A 13,123-nucleotide genomic window follows, 5' to 3' on the forward strand; every position below is an offset into this window, starting at 1 on the left:
ATGGAATAGTAACACAGTGAAATAGTGGTCTTCAACATCATCTAGGCCATTATTAACTGACAATCCTGTAAATGAACTGACTTTGAGTAAAGTAAATTATCCTCCTTAATGTGGGTCGGCTTCATCCAACCTGTTGAAAATCTTAAGAGGAAAGACCGAAGTCTCCCAAAGAAGAAGGAATTCTGCATCCAGACTGTCTTCACACTTAAGACTGAAATATTAACTTTTCCATGGATTTTCAAACTGCAGGCCTATCCTGCAGATTTCAGACTTGCTGACCTCCACAATGGCATAAACCTTATCTATCTATCTATCTATCTATCTATCTATCTATCTATCTATCTATCTATCTATTATCTATCTATCTATCACCTATCTATCTATCATCTATCTATTTATCTATATCTATCTATTTATCTATATCTATCTATCTATCTATCTATCTATCTATGTAATCTATGATCTAGTTGGCTAGCTGGCTATGTATCTATGTATCATCTATCATCTATTATCTATATGAAATCTTCCATTGGTTCTGTTCTCTGGAGCATACTGATTAATGTATCTCTCAGCAACTATTAAAAATATCTATTACTCTCCTTAACAATTTTCTCAGTCTCTACCTCTCTCACTTTCAGGAGAACTTGCTTGGTGCACCCAGAAGGTTTAAGCAATCTGGCCTGACCCCACAACCTCACACCCAGGTATTACCACTGCCTAGGTAACCTCTTTCTTTGATATTTAAAGAAAAATATTGGAACCCTAATTATATATCTGTAATGAATACCAAAGTGTTTATCAAGCTGTGAATGGCATATGTATCCCTTGAATCTGTCTACACTGAAACTTCCTACTGCAAAAAACACTCTTGAAGTTACCATTCTTTTTTGCTAAGTAACAAACATGTACTCATGGTTCGAGTGAGTAAGTTGATTTAGGACACTGATAAATAGGAACTATTCAAAAAAATTGAATATATGTCATTATTATCCTAAAACTCTTACCATTACTTATGATCTGGAATTTTATACTTGCAATCAGCCGCCTAAAGACCCAGCTTGATGCCATTTTCTCAGAGCTTTCTCTCTAATACTCCCTTAGAATCTGACTACCACTCCTCTTTGATATGTTTTTGCAACTTTCCTCACTTGTCTCCAGGAATGTCCTTCCAGAAACTCCAAATTCCTCCTTCTCTATTATGCACAACAATTTTATTCTGTTTTGTCCTAACCATAGAATGCAGTTCTCAAAGTGTACTCTGGGGACCTCTGTGGAGTCACTATGATTGTTTTAAGGAGTCTGTAAGGGGGTGGCGGGGGTGGGAGTGGAACTATTTCATTACATAAGTTAGAAGTTATTTGCCTTTTTCATTGTCATTTTTCAATAATGTATAGTAAGTTTTGCAGAAGCTATGTGACGTGAGATATTAAAACAGACTAAATGCAAAATTAGATACGGAAATCTAGCTATTGTCTATTAAGAGAAACTATAGAGACAGTTGCAAAAATGTAAAACAGTGGCACTTTTCTCATTAATTTTCTTAAAAACAATTATTTTTCATAAAAATACATAATGTTATTAGCATTTAATTGATTTGTTATTGTTATTTTTAAACAAATTAAAATATATTTCTTAAAGTTCTGTTTTAATTTCTAATATGGTAGACACCTATAATTATAACCCACATAAACAAAGTCTTTGGACTTTTAATATTTTTTAAGAGTATAAAGTGGTTCTGGGACCACAAAGTTTGAGAACCATCTAGGCCATGCTGTGTTAGACTTCCATCTATTACATACCAAGAGGACATCAAGGCATTTTCCTTTTGAAAATGCAATTCTTCTGAGATGAATTATAAAACTTTCCTAAACTTAATAAGTATCTAAAGCACATTTAAAAAACAAAAACAAAAACAAAAACCTGTTTTGTTTTGGCTAAAGACTCATGCTAGTAGGGATGTGCATTCCTGTCAACTCTTCACCTTGCATGTTTTTTTATGTTCTGCTTCATCGCTACCATTCACTTTCATGATCATCCTCAAACACTTCCTCTCTTTTTTATTTCTTAAATAGTTCCCTACTTATTCCCATTCTCGTCAGCCTCTAAATGGATATAGGTTCATCCAATTTAAAAAGATGATATATAAAAAAAGATGTATAAACATTATATATACATATACACATACACATATATATACATATACATATACATATACATATACATATACATATACATATACATATATGTATATATCCTTTGAGTTTAGTCCCACATTATCTTTCTACTTCTCTTTCCAGTCAAGGTTTTGGTGAGAAAAGTCAAAACTTTTTATGTCTTTATTTCTTCACTCTTCAGCTCCTTGGAACCAACTTGTGACTGGATTCTTTTTCATAACAACTATCTCAGGAATTGTTACTCATGATTTCCAAAATGCAAAATCCAGCAGCCACCATGTAGCCTTCATCAAAAATGAATTATTTGCAGCACTTCGCACTGCTAACCACTTTATCTCTGTTCTATGACTTGTCCTTCCTAAGTTTACTTCCTCATTGACTATTTTTTCTCACTCTCCTTTTTGGGTTCTTCTTTATACCTTAACTCCTGAAATGCTATTTTCTAGATTTGTGTCAATATTTTCCAGAGTTCTGCCCATAGACTAGTTAGATATGAAAATCAAATAAAAGGACTTGGAGCCCACTGAATTTCTGACTTGGTTAATGGCTGGTGCCACCACCTGAACCAGAGATATGATTCAAGTAAAGTACTTGGGGAATAGGGGGAAAAATAGAAAGAGGAAGATGATCCTGGTTAAAAAAACAAAGTTTGAAATGTGTAGATACAATCATTTCTAAGGTATGTTTCTCTTCTAAAATCCAAGTATTTGAACCCATTCTTGAATGAGATCAGATTGTGGATCAATATCAGAGAGAATATAATTACAGAAGAACATGAGATAAGCAGCTTGGCCATTTTTCAGAAATGCTAAAAAAAATTCTTAAATTAAGGAGACTAAATGACTTGAAAAGTCCCTCAATGTTTAGATTTCATGATGCTATGAATGCTATTTTAGCATTACAGAACCAGAGACTTAAAGAAACTAAACAAGCCTACTGAAAATCAGGGGAGGAATCATAATAATAATATATATTCTTCCTTGTTCTAAGGAACTAGTTGTCTAAATCATAATAAAACTCTTTGGAAAAGGAGCCTATCCATAGCCCAGAGAATTTCTTCTTGACGGACATTTTAGGAAGCAGAGAACAGTCTTCTAAATTTTTCTTCTTCTCACCTTATGATAAGTATCTTCATTTATTGATCTCAATGCCTTCTGTTGTTTCCACCTGAGTAGGATAAGCTTCAGGGTCAAACCTGACAACCAACACTTGACCAGTGACCTCTGATAGCTTACACAAGATAAATGGATGCAACAATCTCCCATGTTGCCAAGCCGTTTTCTCATAATTTGATATTGACACTATCACTCTTGTCAAGGACTGTGGGCATACAAATAGAGGTGTTAGTTGCCATATCACTCTAACTGCCCTCTGAAGGTGAGTTCTCAACCTTTGAGGGCAAGGTGTTAGTTGCCATATCACCTTCAGAGGGCAGTTAGAGTGATATGGCAACTAACACTCCATTTCTTCTAAGAATAAACGCACAGTTTCCTTAACCCTTTGGCTAGATAGCAGTTAAGCCATAAGCCACAGTATCCTAGAGTATTTCTGATTTTAGGATATGACAGATTTAAATACCAGGTGTAAAATAAATGGCATGTAGAGGGTGAGGGGCTAGGGTTGCTGAAGACCAGCCATAACGAGGGAAAAAGAATGAAGTACAAGAAATAGGAAGAGAAGAAGGAAGAGGAGGAAGAAAGAAAAACAACATTTATTAAATGTTTACTGTGTGCCAAGAACCAATTCAACCTTTTCATTTATAGCATCTAACCCTATGAAGTGGATATGTATCCTCTCATAATTACAGATAAGGAAACTGAAGCTTAGAGAGGCTAACTAACCTGCCCAAGTGTACACAGATACCATGTGTCAGACTACCACAATGGATTCATGCTTGAAAATCAGCAGGGCAAGACTGAGTGTGGGTCAAAATGAGTTTACGGAAGTTTAGAAAAATACTGAATGGCATTGAATGCTTGGTGTTTGAAACTTGTGTAATTAAGTCAATTTCTAAAATACCACAGCACCAAAATATCAGGAAAATATCACCCAAATTTTCTGTTGTCTTGGTCAGATATAGCAAGTAGAGGAGTATTCATACACATCAAGATAAATTAGTTAAACATATACTGAAATTACAACTCTTCCAAAATGTCTTTTACTGATTGAGAAAAAAAACAGTCACGGGTGCTGTCATTACCAAGATGTTTTTATAGTACTTTGGAAATAACAAGGCATAAAATACTAGCAAATGCTAAAATAACACAAATTTTAAAAGATATCTCTTTTCATTGTGAATTCTATAGATCTGTAATATTATCTCTGGTCAGATAGAATGAGTATATGTAACAATATCACAGCTGCCACATGAAGAATATAAGTAAATTAATATCGGGAGCTAGGTGTATTCTGTCTCCATTATCAATTTGACCTTGATCATGACTATGGCTACTACAAACCTAAAACTTTACAACCATGTACCACTTTACAGTTCAAAAGTACTTTCTCATATATCATCTAATTTAATTCTAATAATTACCCTATATTGTTATTGCCCCTTTACAAATGAGGCTCTGAAAAATGGACATTCATAGCATTATGAAGTCATAGAATGAGTATTAGAGTTGAGATTCTAACTTAAGTCTTCTGCTTCCACTATAATATTATGTTTGTGAGCAGACAGTTCATAACATATTAATTCTGTGATGGTGACACTATTTACATAAGTATCCTTATCTGATTTCACTGAAGGTAAACTTAATCTCATCTTAATGGTAACAGCAAAAAGTTTAAGTTGAAACTAGATTTTCTTAGCTATTTTATGACTTGGCTTGTCAGAAACTCTCTGCCATAAAGGAAATGACTAATTGCTTTTCTAATTTGCCTGGCGAATGTCTAGGTTAGGTAAGAAATGTTAGAGTGCAGAGCATTATGCATCTGTAACCTGATAAGGAGTAAAAGCTGAATCCAAGAAATTCATCTTAAATAACTCTCTGGCTTGTGTTCCACATATCTGTGAATGTGGATGCAAATGAGAAGTGTGTAGATGCATGTATATTTATATCTATACACATAAGTATTTATATATACACATAATAATATGTAAATGTAGATACCACTTACTAAATACCAAAACATGCAATCTGCACGAATTTTCTTACTATGTAGAGTGTGAGAAGTGTGACAGATCTCTTAGTGAAATGTTATACATGTTATACACAGGACAAAATTAACATCACACCCTCACTGAGCTTATTAAAAAAGTGGGAGAATGAAATGAACTAAAACTTCCTACTGAAAATTAAACAGCATATTAGTTTGCTCCTTACTTAAAGTTTCTCATTGTTCTGACATCATGAAAACCATTTAAATCACTCAAATTGCTGTTTATGGAATCTTTAGACATGCTTGGGTTTAGTTATCTATGCTTAAGAAAAACAAGTATACTCAGAACTCGCCTCTTCAGATGAGCCTTCCTTCTTTTTGTGCTTGACCTTTACTAGCACTAAAGCTACAAACCCGTAATCAGCTCCTATTGGGCAAATCCTGTGTAGTAAACACTATGGTGTCCCATCCACATCCCTCAGAGCCTTGTAAACATTTCTCTCTGTGCTTTCTCTCTGAATTTTTCCTTTTAGCTGCCCCATCCATGACTGGAAAATTTGGAGAATTATCATTGTCTGGAGTGTTTTGTTTGCACAGAAGGTTTAGAAAGTGCGTGAAAGTTATACGTCTTTGAAGCATTTCAGTCAATGACTGACAGGTAGAGGAGTAAAAAGTTCTTGCCTAAATTAGGACAAACTCAGAAGTACAATTTATACTCTATAGCTCCCCTGTAAGATCAGGCTGAGGCTGAAAACTTGCCTAAAATCGCATTCTTAGTCAGCTTCTTACCCTTTTAGGTCCTGCTTCCTCCTGGTTCCTTCCATTATCTCCTGGGAGTACGTTTTTAACAAGTTACTTGCATGGGGCCTATTGCCAATGAATTATCTATAACATCTTGGAATATGCTGGGCTTTCCTCCCTCCTTCCTTTCTTCCTTCTTTCTTTCCCATCTTCCTTTTCTTCTTCTCCTTCTTTCTCCTCCTCCTTCCTCCTCCATCTTCTACTCATCCTCTTCCCTTCTCCTCTCTCTTCTCCTCCACCCTCCTCCTCCTCCTCCCTCCTCCTCTTCCTTATATTCTCCCTCCTTCTCCTCCCCCTCCTCCTCCACCTCCTCTTTTTCTTCTACTTTGTGGTTTTTCATACTAAGTCCTTTAAAAAGTAAATTTCTGACATATAAATTGATAAATTAATGAGTTAGGATTTATGGAGCACTCACTATCGAGTATTGTTCTGAGTGTTTTTTACGTACTAACTCATTTAATCCATATAATTATCCTAGATGCAGGTACTAATATTATTATCACTTTACAGGAAAGAAAATTGAGGCTTTCCTGTAAACTGAGGCAGAGAACTTAAGTAACTTGTTTAAGGTCATACAGCTAGGATTTGAAGTCAGAAATTGTGGCTTCAGAGTCCATGCTGTTATCTGCTCATCATACTTTAGAAACAAGCTTGGCTTTCTGAGTCTCAGATGTTATTCTTTCATAAACGATAAGAATTTAGAAAAGTTTCTGAATTCTCTGTGTTCCAGTTTCTTTCCTTACATTCTCGCTATAAAATAAAGCTTTTTCGAAGTTTTTTTTCACAAACTAACAAAAGAATTTTGTAAATAAATTCTACATTTATCATTTTAATAAACTCTTACTTAGAGAAAGTTTAAAGATAGCCACAATTTTTGTCAAATGTTAAATTATTCTTTTACTAAAACAAATTTTCTGATGATTTTGCAAGCATACATTATTACTGCTTTTTAAATTATTGCCAAAATATTAAACAGAATTTCCAAATTGTTCAAAGATATTTCCTAAGATGTTGAAATAATGAGGATGTTGTCTTGATTTCTCCTTTTTTGCCTTATGTTTGTGCTTCTGGTTTTGGTAATGGAACAAAAAGTAGGATTATTTTATAATTAAATTCCTTTGTTACAAATTTGTGAAAATTTCAGTAATTATTATTACTGTTTAGCTATACTCCAGAAAGTCAATCTAAATAAAATATGCTACATTCCTTGCAGTAAATACTTAAGTGTGGTAGAAAGAAGACTCTTTGGAAGGTATTGGATCACCTAAAGATTTTCTTTTTTATAGCAACATATATGTGGTACTTAGTATGTGCCATATATTGTTCTAAACATGTTATGTTCATTAATTTAATTAATCCTTGTAAATCTTATATGGTAAGTACTATTATTATCCCTATTACGTAAATATAAAAACTGAGATATAGGAAGATTAAGAACCTTTCCTATAACGACAAGTCTAGTGAATGTTGAAAATCGAAAAGTAAGTAAGGCCCTGGGATGTGACTTTAGGGTCTGTGCTCCAACCATGATGCAGACTACCTGTTAGCTAGTTATATGGAAATGGAAGGATGGTTTGACATCATTTATAAAGGTGAATTCAGTACAGCTATTTTTGCTTATGAGTATGAAGGAAATACCACACTAAATCAATATGACTAAGGATTTTAGTTAGAAGCCTCATGCAAATGGTGTTGTCATATATCTGTAGAAATGAAGACCAGGACAAATAATTTCTTCCATGTCTTATGGGCCTATGTTAATGAAATCCAAAGTCAAAGTAATTTGATACAGTTAAAATGAAATAAATATGGAGGGATTAAGGAATTGTTATTGAGGGGCATGCAATTCTAGTGGGAAAATAATCTGGTGGAAGCCAGTCATTAGACAGGTACGATGGTGTCTGAAAATTGGTATATGATCCAATACATAAGGGCACAGTCTTGGCTGGTGTGTCACTCTGGGCAGGTTTAATAACTTTTTTACCTTAGACTCTTCTTATACATATGTGATTCAGAAAAGAAGCTACCAGATCTCATACAGCTCTACAAATCTTTAAAGCCCAAAGGTTTGCTTTTGTTTTTGTTTTAAGTGCAAAGAAGCACCAGGACCTTCAGTTTTATCTATGAAACGCATATTGGCTTGTGCTTTGGACAATCATCTTTGTAGATTCTAATGCTATCTTCTCAACATATACCCAGGCAGTCTTTGTGATTTATCAATGTATAAATCATCAGACATGTTCTACTGGCACATTAAATTACAGGGTTCCCTGGAGCAATATACCAGCTGTTTTTCAGCCATTGCCACGTCTTACTCGTGCCTGTGGGCTTACAACTACCAAATGAATAGCCATGGGAAGTGGGAGAGCAAGGTGAGAGAAAGGAAGCAATAGCAATGTAAATGCTACTGAATGTGACAAGACAGTTACATATGGCTGATGAATCTTGAAAGAATCACTGTTTTTTTCCTCTGTGTTTAAAGTTGGCTGTCTGTTGGTCATCTACCTATTAGCTTTTATTCATGCACTGAAAAGGAAAAGGAAAAATAAGATGGCCTTTCATTCTGTGTGATGTTAACCCAATTTTTCTGGGGATGGGACAGTGAATCACATTAAATATTGCAAAAAGTCTTCTCTCTTACAAAAGAGAAAGACAGCTGTATGTGCATAAATATGCACTATTTTTGTTTATACATGACAAGAATCATTAGTTTTAATTCTATGTGCCAGACATTCTTCAAGATGCAAGGGCTACAAGCAGGGAAAAAAACAATGTCTCTGTCCTCATGGAGTTCACATTTCAGTGGGAGAAACAGACAAATGGACTAATAAACATATAAATTCAGCTAGTGATAAGTGCGCTATGAAGCAAAATAGAGCATAGAGAATGATGGAAGAGGGGATGTTGTTATTTTATTTTAGGGTGGTCTGGGGAGTCCTTTCCGAGTTGGCATTAGGGCAAAAATGTGAATGATAATAGCTGTGCAAAGACCCAGGAAAAGAAGAAACTTTAATACAACAGGTATAAAGGCTCAGTGGGGAAATGAATGTGGTCTGTTCCAGCAACAAGAAGTCTAACTATGACTGAAGGGGTACTAAGTATTGAGGAATAATTAGGAAACAATGGCAGAAAAACAGCCAGAGACAATTTCACATAGGACTTTGTATGTCATAGTAAGGACTTAGAATTTTATTCAAAATGAAATGAAAAGCATGAGTTTTGAAAAGGATAATCACATGGTTTGACTTGCATTTTAAAAAAGTCTTGTTGCTGTGTATAAACAGACTTGAGTAAGCAAGAGTAGAGGCACGACAACCAGCTAAGAGGATATTACAGTGGTCCATGGTGAGAGATGTTGGTGACTTGAGCCAGGATGGTAGTAGAGGTGGTGAGAATATATTTTTTTAATATATTTTTAAGGTAAAACCAATATCAGTCTACTTGCTACTGGATTGGATAAAGGGAGCAAGAGAAAAAAATAGTAATAATGGCTCCTTGATTTTTGACCTGAGAGAAAAGTTTAGTGATAATGGTATTTAGTTTTTTTTAAAAAATAGGATGAATCAAGATTAAAAAATTAACAGTTTCACTATGAACTTGTTTAGTTTGAGCTACTTATGAGACATTAAAGTAAAGGTATTAAGTAGACAATTGGGTCCATAATTCTGGTGCCCTGTGGAAAGATCAAAGTAGAAGCATAAATAGATACTCCTTGGTATTGTGAAATGTTCAAAACCAGGGACTCAATAAGATACATTCTCTACAGAGAGAATATGTATAGAAACTGTGAATGCATCCCTGAAGAAGTTCACTGTTTTGTGCACAAAGGAGGAGGAAGAATCAGAAGAGTGTAATGTCTCAGAATTCAAGAGAAGAATATATTTCAAAAAAGAAAGGACGGTCAAATTAAAGTTAAGAGTGAGCTTCTGAGTGGCCAAATGACGCCAGGCAGAGAAGAAACTGCTGGATTTGGTGAAATGAGAGTCATAAGTGAAACATAGCAGTGGGGATAAAACCTAGTTCGGCTAGGAAAAAAGGGAGGAGAGCAGAGAAGGAGAGACTCAGAATATACACAATTCTTCTCAGATATTTTTTATAAAGAAAAGCAAAAAATGAAGCCTTAACCCAAGGTAAACATGGACTCAAGAACGATTATCTTTTTTGTTTGTTTGTTTGTTTTTTATGGAAGCTATTAAAGCTTGTTTTAGTCTTTGGGGAAAGGAAGAAAACAATAAAGCAGAAGAAACTCAGGTGTGCCAGTAGAGAAGCAGAGTCCCCGAGTAGTGGAGGTAATGGAATATTTTGATCATTGGAAGGTGCAAGATAGTTCAATCATTCTGTTCTAATTGGTGGAAAAGCAGTTTTTATGGGTACAGATGCAGGTTGGGAGATTAGGGGTCAGCAAACAAAACAGTACTAAGTTTTTAAACAATATTCTGTTTTTAGTGGCACAGATTGTTGCCACTGCTCAATTTGATTTTTTTTTTTTTTTAGTTTTCTAGGTTCTGATAGTCTTTTATGCTTCATATAGTTTCTATATAGTTTTGGCCTATGCTGATATGTTTAGTCTTTTATAAAGACTTCTATCGCTAAAATGCCTGAAATTCCTAATTTCTGCCTAAGCCAAAACTCTAAGTCCATAAAAACCATAGAAAAGTAATTGTACTTCTAATACACTCCAAAAAGGACTGTAGTTGGGTATTTAATATCCCGGGAATGGTTTTCCTCCCGCTTTTGTTGAGTTCTGCCTTCTCTTAGAGGCAAAAGTTATCTTGCTCAAATACCAAAGTGGGTGGGTATACAAAGTCAATGCCATTTGTCAGGAAAAAAAGCAACTTCCAGATTAGTCTGAGATGGACAAAATAAGAACTATGTGAATGCTTCCTGCATAATTCCATTGATGTCACTTCTCCCCTTCAGAGACCAACAACCCAAAATTTCACCTTTTAACCATTTCATGCCTATCATTATGTGTGCCACAGCAGCAAATAAGCAGACAAAATATTTTGTGATAGTTTTCAGATTATTATGATAGCTATTGACTTGATTTTCTTTTTCTTTCAAAAATAATTTCATGCTTGACAGCTATTAGAAAAACATATTGTCCACCCCCCACCCCACCCCAACCCTGACTTCAAAAGTAGCTGATTCACTACAAAATTAGGTCCAGCAATCAACCGATCAGAAAATCAGCTAGGCTGGTCCTCAGCAGAATTTAGAACCTCTAGCATTGCTCCCATCACTACTTTACTCCTTTATTGTTTCCAGAAGCTGTCTGGCTTCCAGCTCTTTGGCTCTGTTTCCTTTTTCTGGGGATGTACTTGGATGAATTCAGTCAGTTTTCTTGGTTTGGAGACTCATCAGTACCTGGCTTGCACTCATCCTCTGGACTTTCCTATTCCTGAATCCTTTTCTAAACATCTCTCAACCTGAGTTAGATAACACAAATATAAAGTCCTCAAAGCTTTTGGGATTTTCTTCAAGAATAGGGAACTTTGGACTTGATCTACACATGATACCACAGAGCATAAATTCAGAAAGTAGACATTTGTTGAAGATTGGAGTATCTGGAAAGGATAAGTAAGCTGGAAGACTTTATTTATAAATTAACATATCCATGACAATTGAGTACCTTACAAAGTTTAGCAATTTGTATTTACCTTATATAATAATAGCTAAGCTTTGCATAAATACCAGGTCATACTAAGCTCTTTATGCTTCTTCTCTATTCAAATGCTCACAGTTAATGTGCTTCATAGATATTACATTTTATAAATAAGGTGACTGAGGCTCAGAAACCTTGAATGATTTGCCCAGAATTACTTAGCTGAAAAGTGGCAGAACTAAGACTCGAATCAAGTTGTTCTAAAGCAAGTTCTTCCCTCCTAATCACCACACTCTATGTCCACAAAAGATATGCACCAGCCCAGCCCTTGAATACACTAAAGAAAAGACCCCATGGATCTCTTCACTAATACCAAATCCATGTGCTTCCTTCAATACAAAAGGACCAAATATGAAGTATCAAATACTGGATTGGAGTTCCCAGATTATGCTTTATTTAATATTTTAAAATATTTTTTTCATAAATTTATTTTTGTGCCAAGGTACTTATCAGAGAATCAAGCCACCTTTAGAAAACTTGTACCTCTTGTTGATAGAGGGAAAGTTCCATGTAGATTTGATGTTTCCTGCATCCTACATTTAATTTAAACCAAAATTAATAACAGATTTACCATCAATTGCCTTGATTATTAAGTCCATTGTTTTCTTCTTTTCCCTTAAATGCGAGTCTTGTGCCCATGCACAGAATCATTTAGAAGACATTAGAAGGTGTTGGAAAGTGAACTGTTTCAAGGAATTGGGATCTCCTTTCTCCAAATTCATTGCCTTGGTCTGACATTAACATTGTAGTGATCGTAAGGCCATCCTGGGGTTTAACTTATCACTTCCTAAACTAGTGTCTCTATTAAGTTTTCTTCCATCCTTTAGAAGAACCATTGCCAACTTCACTAAAAGCATCTGTTCAAGACTTTTCTTTAGGTTCTATTCAGCACATTCACTTAAAAATTTTTATTATATGATTTTTACTGATTTTCAAACTATGGCTTATATAAGCACTTGAAAAACACAGGAAATTGTGAAAAAAATCACAAGTTAAAAAGTTTTTGCACAGCTAAGGAAACTATCAACAAAACAAAAAGACAGCCACCTAAATGGGAGAAGATATTAGCTTATGATATATCTAATAAGAGGTTAATATCCAAAATATATAAAAAGAAACTCATACAACTCAACAACAAAAAAACAAACAATCTAATTTAAAAAAAAAAATGCAGAAGACTTAATAGATATTTCTCCAAAGGGGAAATACAGATGGCCAATAGACATCTGAAAAGATGCTCTAAGTCACTAATCATCAGAGAAATGCAAATTAAAACCACAATGTGATATCACCTTGCACCTATCAGAATGACTATCATCAACAAATCAAAAAACAATGGATGTTGGCAAGAACGTGGAGAATAGGGAGCCCTCACACA

Source organism: Pteropus alecto, unplaced genomic scaffold (genome assembly GCF_000325575.1).
Source record: "Pteropus alecto unplaced genomic scaffold, ASM32557v1 scaffold51, whole genome shotgun sequence".
Taxonomy (NCBI): Eukaryota; Metazoa; Chordata; class Mammalia; order Chiroptera; family Pteropodidae; genus Pteropus; species Pteropus alecto.